This window comes from Lolium rigidum, chromosome 1 (genome assembly GCF_022539505.1).
Source record: "Lolium rigidum isolate FL_2022 chromosome 1, APGP_CSIRO_Lrig_0.1, whole genome shotgun sequence".
NCBI lineage: Eukaryota > Viridiplantae > Streptophyta > Magnoliopsida > Poales > Poaceae > Lolium > Lolium rigidum.
The window spans coordinates 170,361,493-170,369,239 of NC_061508.1; the positions used below are offsets into that span (position 1 = coordinate 170,361,493).

Sequence of the window (7,747 nt, forward strand, 5' to 3'; positions counted from 1 at the left end):
ACTGGTTTAATGGGGTAAACAAAATTGATAAAGCTAGGATATGAATTGGAGTATCAGTTGTATGTTGGTCCATTTGGACAAGTCAGAATGGTAGCGTTTTTAACAGACAAAAAGGAATTAATTCTGTACAGGTTATGATTCGCAAAAAAAAAAGTTGCACAGGTTATCCGACAAGCGGCGTATTGGATTCAGCAATAGGCTTAACTTTTCCCGGAGGATTAGCGGGAGAATATGGTTGCTGAATGCACCCATCTGCTAACGGTTATTCGGGACTTCTATTTTCAGACTACTAGGTGACGGCAAACTAGTAGGCTACAAAATGGATAATCTTATGTTGTTATTCATTTTTCGATGGCTGATACATGTCTCAACCATCTCTGATTCTACATGTGAACTTTTGAATACTCTGAACTATGCGATAATGAATAAGACCGTGATTGATGCAGAGGCTAGGCGATTCCCAATTTTGAGAAAAAAACTCCCACAAAACATCGAGAATCAGCGCACTATACTAGCTAGTGGTGGTCAATACTTAATCCCAGGAAAAAGGCAAGGGGAGTGGAGACTGTTGGAGCTAGAGTTGGAAGTTGGTGCGACACGTTCAGGTGCACTCGGATTCCGTTCACTGGGCGTGTCTTTCCCGGCCGGTGAGATGGTACATGCATGGAGACTCGATTGCGATTGCATAGAAAGACCGCTTCCGCTTCTTCCACGGTCTGGTCGCGGCGTCAGACGTGACGCCTAAACCCTAAAGTGCGTCTCCACAGACTCCTCGCGGAGTATAAGACGATCAACGAATCGAGAGAAAAAGATCGCATTCGAATGGATCAAATCTCCGGATAAATTGTCTATGGTCAATGGTCTATGGTCTATTGGAGTGCTCAGGCCAATTTGCCCAAGTCAGCGTTTTCCGTGTAGTGTTACTCTTTTGCTTTCAACAAGACTACTTTTGCCAACTTATCTGCATCTGTCCTATTTGGAAGTCTATTCATGATCGACCACTCAGCGACCTACTCCCTCCGTTTTTCATGATTCATGTTGTCAGCCAATGGAGGTACAAGAAAAAGGTGTGCATGGGCCAGGCCAAAGGAAGTGATTCTACTTACTCCGCTTATCGGTCCAGTGAGAATAAGGATACCACGGCTCATCTACTACTGGGCTCGGAGGGAACGCCCACCTCCGAAGTTGGTGGAATTTTCCTCGGCCAAGTCCTGGAGCCTCCAAGCGGAGGATCCTCACGAAGACGCGGACCTCGCTTGGCGAGGCAATCAACACTTACCATCCTCTGAAGGAGCACCCTCGCGGGGGAGCGGCGTGGAGCGTGTCTGTTGCGTTGGGCCCCATCGGAGGGCGCTTCGAGTTAGAAGATGACATCAGTGATAAAATGGGCAACCCCCCCCCCCCCCTTGCGTTATTAAAGCGCGTTCAAGCAACCGTGGCGACCAAGGCAAGCCCCATACATGCCGTTTTGGTGAAAGAAGGTCATGGACGGCGCCGAGCCGCAGAGGAGGACGTCAGCGGCCAGCCCATCATCCTGCATGGGCCGAAGCTTTAGCTGCCCATGGATCGTGTCCATGGGTAAAGACGTAAAGTAGCGCAGTGCAACTCCTCCTTTTTGTTGCTTTGTGGCAACCCTTCCCGCCAATTGTCGAGGAGGAAGAGGACCGGAGTAGCTATAAAGGACGCAGTGGCGGCACCGTAGAGGGGATCCTTTTTTGGATCTCTAGACCAACTGCCCAGATTAGATCTCGATCAGATGTGTTCTTATTCCTTCACAAGAAATCCTAATCTTTGTAACCTCGCGAAGCAAAACCTCAAAACAGAAAGCAGGAGTAGGTCTTTACCTCACCACGAGGGGCCAAACATGGGTAAATCATCGTGTCTCTTGCCGTGCTTGTTGTTCGTCCTCATCGCCATTCACCGAGAGGCTGAAGAGAGTCGTGTTCAGCCCCCTGTGTTCGACACCGAGGGTTTTATGAGACACCTCTTGTTCCTTACGGGACACAAATCTCCGACACCGCTGAGTATAGTGAGCTGGCAACCAGTTTGTAGGCTCCTGCACTAAATTTTTGTGGACGTGCGATGTCCCTGTTTTGCCCCTCTGTAGCTTTGCGAGTTTAAATCTAAACTTAAAGCATAAAAAAAATTATGAAATGAAAGAAGTAATTAAGTATCTTTGGCATTACAGCTAAAAACGTTTGGAATCAAGATATAGTTAGCAGCCTTTATGGCCCCAGCTAGCAAGTGATCATGCGGACCAACACCACCCATTCTCCTAGCTATAGGACACGCTTTGCTGGAAACTGCACCTATAGGTAAATGAATGCGCCAACAAAAATGCCTATCATTTGTGTATGCATGCTCACGTTTTGCATTCGACAGAAGATAAAAAAATGTCTTCCCTAATCTATCTCCACTTGCAGCGTCTTCCCCGAGACAAATAGATCTCCCTGTGTGCTGGAACAGGATGATGTACGTACATCTCGTTTTTCGGTATTCCTTAGTTCATTCGCTCTCAAATTTACATGGTTGGTGTCTTGGTGACGAAAAACACTCACTCTAATATAACCTTAATGGAAGGGCCCCGGTTCTGCCTTGTCAAACCGACAAATCAATAAATTGTAGATGAATTCATCGGGCTTAACGTATGACTAGGATGCAATGGCGCGGCGACACGCCACGCCCGTGGAATTAATCTTTTAAGCATATTCATAGTCAGTGCTAATTCTTTTGGAGTGTACAGAGATCATTTGCATTGAGAAGTGTTGTAAAGCACGTTAGTTCTCTCGCACAGGGTGCTATCGACTTGGATGTTTGTTAGAAATTAAGTAGACAATATAGGGGATAACAGAGGATGCTGCAGGGCTACTGCGTATTTAGAATGCATTACACACTGGAGGCCAACCGGCGCCGATACATCTTTCTACTGGTCTACCATGCCCAGTACATGTTCTTCGTGGGGAAGGCTAGGCCCCACGGATTCATCTTTTTGCTAGCAGAGCCAGACGGTTTTCACCGGTTTACTAAGCACAGGCAAGGAAGGCTATGCAGGGCAGGGTCCGCAGAAGCGAGCTGGAGCCTCGGCTAGCTATCGAAGATGGTGTTCTTGCCTGGTGCAGGGGCCTCCGTGGGGAGGTTGAGATCAAAGGCAAAACTTGCGGGCTCGGCAGGAACCTGGTGCTTGAGACTCTTGCGATGAGAATGAAAAAATCTGCGCCATGCCTCTACTGTCTCTGTCTTCTGGCTTCTGCTGCCGCAAGATGGTCGGAGGGGGTTTGAGGCTTCAGCTGGTCATCAAAGAAGTCGTGTCGGCGTCTGCAGGCTCGTCGCAGCGGATCTGGTGCTTTGGCTTCTCGACAACGAAAAATTTGGCTGAACGAAGTATGTTGCGGCTGAACGAATTTTGTACAGCCATTTTATAACAGGTAACAACAACAGTCTCCACAAAACATTATTATGCACCGCAGAAGTCCATATGTACGAATCAGAAGTCTTGGAGAAGCTCCCGAACCGGATCTGAAATATACTACTGCCCAGGTCGATCCATGTTGAGTCCATGGCTCCAAGATGTGTCAGGCTTGAACAAATACTGGCTGCTGCAGCCGGACGCACGTGGTGAGAGGTGGCCATCTTGCATCGTCGAACACAATTCATTCAGGAGTTTGGCATAAAAAGGTATATATCTCCCCAGGAAGGAAAAAAACACATTGAACAGTAAGATTACTTGAGTTCTCAATCACCATACAATTATATGTGCATATGAAACTATTTGTTTATAGGATGCCAAATAGGTAATCAACACTTAGCAAAATAGAAAGGAAAACCGTGGCAGGAAGGCAGCCACATAGCAAAATCCAGTAACCTAGTTCGCGATTCATTAGTAATATGAACACTTACGGACCAGAATTGCTTAATTACTGATCTGAAACTTACTGAAGCTAGCTAGCTTCTGGAAGAAGCTTACTGAAGCTATGGATTATAGTCTTACAACTGCAAGGTGAAGAAGATCAGTTGGTAATATGAGCTCAACCTGCAAGGTGAAATGGCCTCACAACTTTAAAAGAGATTCAAATGGAGAAGTGAAACATTACACTACAAAAAACATATATCTGATCCTTATATCGAAAGTACATGAGGAATTGTAGAGGTAGCTACATCTGTGCAGTTTATGTTAAACAAAGCTAATAAGTGGCACTTTTAATTACTCTATACGGTGGAGAAAACAATAGCCAAGAGAAACTATAACTTAACTTCAAAGTAGCAAAAGTTGGAACCACGTAAATGTACAAAACTACAACTCAACTGACTCCTGAAATTAAAGTAAAGAAATACATATTTTGCAAACAGACATGACTGGTGGTTTAACAAATTGATCCAAGAATATCGTTATGCACCATCGAGTAATCCTTAATTCTACACTGTCAAATTTCCGTACTGAATAATGAACCAACACTATTAAGTATTCAAACACAATCATAAAAGAAATGAGATATCAGAGTAACTTTGTCTCCACAGATCATGCAAATAACAACAAATACTGACATCTCTATAGTTATGTGTTTGTTATAACAAACTGCTTTATTGCTTTTAGCTGAAAGTTAGTTATCCCTATGAAAATGCTTAAGTAAGTAATAACCCCTACTCTAGGCACAATTTAGTTCATATGGAGCTTAAAACTCACCAACCATGTATGATATAGCGGCAGCCTGCGCTACCAATGTTAATACAGTAAGTTTTTCTAAATTGATACTACATTAATAATGATAAAGATATTGATTCATTATTAGATAAAAAAACCATATATCAGCAGCACGAACCACAAAAGAAAAAGAAATCGACCCTGACCTCAGGCTTTCAACTGCAGGGCATATCTCATGCTTATCCATGCAACTCTGTTCAATATGTGATAACTGATAAGGAAAACAAAGTAAATGATATGGCCATTCCCGAGCAATTTCAATAAATTCAGCTTTCTCCAAACTACAGATGGTGGGGTGTTGATAACCTGTGATAAGAGAGAACCTATAAGTCCCAAACGAAAAAGAAATATTTGCATGAAGGATAAACTTCTAATCAATGGATGAAAAAATATATAGCGAGGTAAATCAAGAACATGTGTAGGAGTCATACGTAGAGAAATCACATGAATCAACTAATCTGCATGCCAAGGCTTTTTTATATGTCAGTATGTCACCAAGGCCAGAGCAGGAAAAATTAACTTGAGTCAACTAACCCACTCGCCATAAAAAGAAAAGGAAGTGTCATAAGCCTAGATAAGAGGCAATGCGTGCAAGTATGGCAAACATGCTGTGGTAGTAAGTGATACACTTGGAAGCTGCAGGACTGGTATGAAAGTACATGGTTTATAGCTTAAAATTCTTATCACTAAGCGAAAGAGGCAGAAATGGGTTAATCATGAGAAACATAATGCACAAGTGATGCATCTCAGCTTTCATTAGAATGGAACAGTAGTGATATATTATAATTCGTAATTATCCGTGTGCAAAAATGATTTAAATGACTACCATTGTCTTTTCCCTGGCCACTGAATCTGATATCAGTATCATCCCTGACACGACCTTACTTGCTCACCCATGTTGCTACCTTTTGTCTATGTTTTACTTCCTAACCAGTAAGTTAGATTAGGCCAGTTTAAAATCAGAGGCTACAGATCAGCACTAACTAAAATGATCCATTTCCATACACATAATAGTTTCCTGGATGTATGCTACAGGTATACAATGCCCTTAAGGTAAGATCAGAGGCAACACAAAAAAAAATCATTTACTGATGTTATAGCTTCACTGTTTACAAACTTGTAAAGTAATTTTCACTTGTCTTCTGAAGCAATAAAATGGACTCGATAATGTAGTTAAATCTCTTGCGAATTTATTTTCAATAATATTTAATAATTTATAGTTTCTCTCTATTGTGAATTGCCAATAACGATCTCCTTGGTTGCTTTGTGAAACTTGCCAATAAATAATAGGAAGGGATAAAGGGGAACACAGGTGTGCACTAACTCATCAAAAATAAAATCCCTAGATATACAACAGTCATTGTTATTCAATCCAGTAATTATAATAACCCAGGAGAAATGCAACCACGAAGAGAAGCAACATTCTCTTATGTAACTGATCAAAATATGCAAATATATGCCCCAAAAAGGGAGGGAATACCTGTAGCATTTGTGGATTGGTTAGTTAACAACAATGTTCAGTAGTAAATGGATCAAGGTTTGCAATGAAATATATATGTCACTTGCAAGCAAAAAATAATACACTAAAATATTATTGTAATGCCGAATGTGATTGAGCATGTAGGCTTTTCTCTTCTCAGGGAATAAATACGCCAGATGATAAATAATAGGTGGAGCTTTCTATCCAGCTTCCTTGGAAAGAAAATGAAGCAAGAAGATTTTGACTACTCAATGGAAATCAGATAAGTTTGAATGCACCCTGGTCATTTTGTCAAGTCATGTTCTTGGAAAATGGAAACATAGGGCAAGGCATGGTAAGTAAGCAAAATGTAGAGTATGTTTTCCAGACAGTAACTGGAAAATGATATGTACTATTTGACCCCACTTGCCAGTAATTACTGTGGCACACGAGAATCACTTGAGTCACACAGGACGTTAGGAAAATTGCATATCTGAAAGAATGATTACCTGCACCCATCCCTGAAAATGATGGCTAGAATGGAAATTGACATGGCTTCTGCAGCAATCACGCAGAATGAAATCTAATTTGTTTCCTTTCATCGGCTAAATAACCTAGCAGCACATCAATTTGGGAAAAAACAGAACCTGCAAAAAATATGCAGCGATATTGTTTCCTAAAAAAAATTAGAGAAACACAGCATCAACATATGCGAAAACTTTCACCCAATCCTTTACGAACTGCACCATAAAGAGGAAACATGGTGAATTGGGTCGGGACGCACCAACCATGTGATGGCCAGAGAAAACTCACCTGTACACCGATGGAGGACTTCGTCTCCCCGTGGCGCCGCAGCAGGGGAGGAAGATCCAGACCGGCACGCGTGCCCTGGAGTGCGAGCATGCCATGACCACCGCCGTCGGGATAAGGCTGCTAGAGAAGAAGCGCCCAGAACCCTGCGGCCCGCGCGAAGGAAGCTGCCGTTGCTGGGGCTGAGACGCCACGATGGAGGGGAGACGACGGAAGCGCCTCCACCAATACAGACGCCGGCCAGGACGCGGGGAAGGCGCGACCACTGCCAAGACGTTCCTCATAACCTCGCAGCCTGACGACCGCATCGGCCGAGAAGAGAAGCCCGCATCATCGGAAGGGAAGGCCACGACAACAAAGAAATAGGAAGAGGAAGGGGATGTGGACGCCCACGCCGGAAGGGGCGGCCGCCGGGGCTGGGGAGATGCTGACCGCGATGGGAAACTGGAGATTTTAGAGCAGCTCCGCCCCACGCATAAGGATTGGGCAGATATGGGCATACATTCGGAGGTTAGTGGAAGAGATGGGGGAGATATGCCTAGAAATTAGGAGATGGTTCGGGAGCGCACCGCTTTGACCGCGTGGATAGTGGGGTAAAAACGCACCCCTTTAAGGCTTCGTTCGGTTGCCATTAAGAGATATACATGGATGCCCCCCATAGGGCGACTCACAACATGTATCCGACCACGCGCGCATGCTCTGATCTTTACATTGACTGCGATCTCGCCTGCCTATATTTTCACCGCGTCCATATAAAAGGGACACCCACGGGGTGAAAA

At 43.8% G+C, this 7,747-nt stretch overlaps 1 long non-coding RNA gene across 2 annotated transcripts; it reads right to left on the reverse strand.

Annotated features, from left to right (window-relative positions):
- Nucleotides 1-2,855: 2,855 nt before the first annotated feature.
- On the reverse strand, nt 2,856-7,522 carry LOC124684895. 2 transcript variants are annotated; one of them, XR_006997197.1, is made up of 4 exons: nt 6,972-7,518; nt 6,668-6,805; nt 4,846-5,005; nt 2,856-4,030 (listed from the first exon to the last, which is right to left on the reverse strand). It is a non-coding gene; the product is annotated as an uncharacterized LOC124684895 (long non-coding RNA). The 2 variants fall into 2 exon arrangements; XR_006997196.1 differs by having other exon boundaries at nt 4,846-6,805; nt 6,972-7,522.
- Nucleotides 7,523-7,747: the final 225 nt, after the last annotated feature.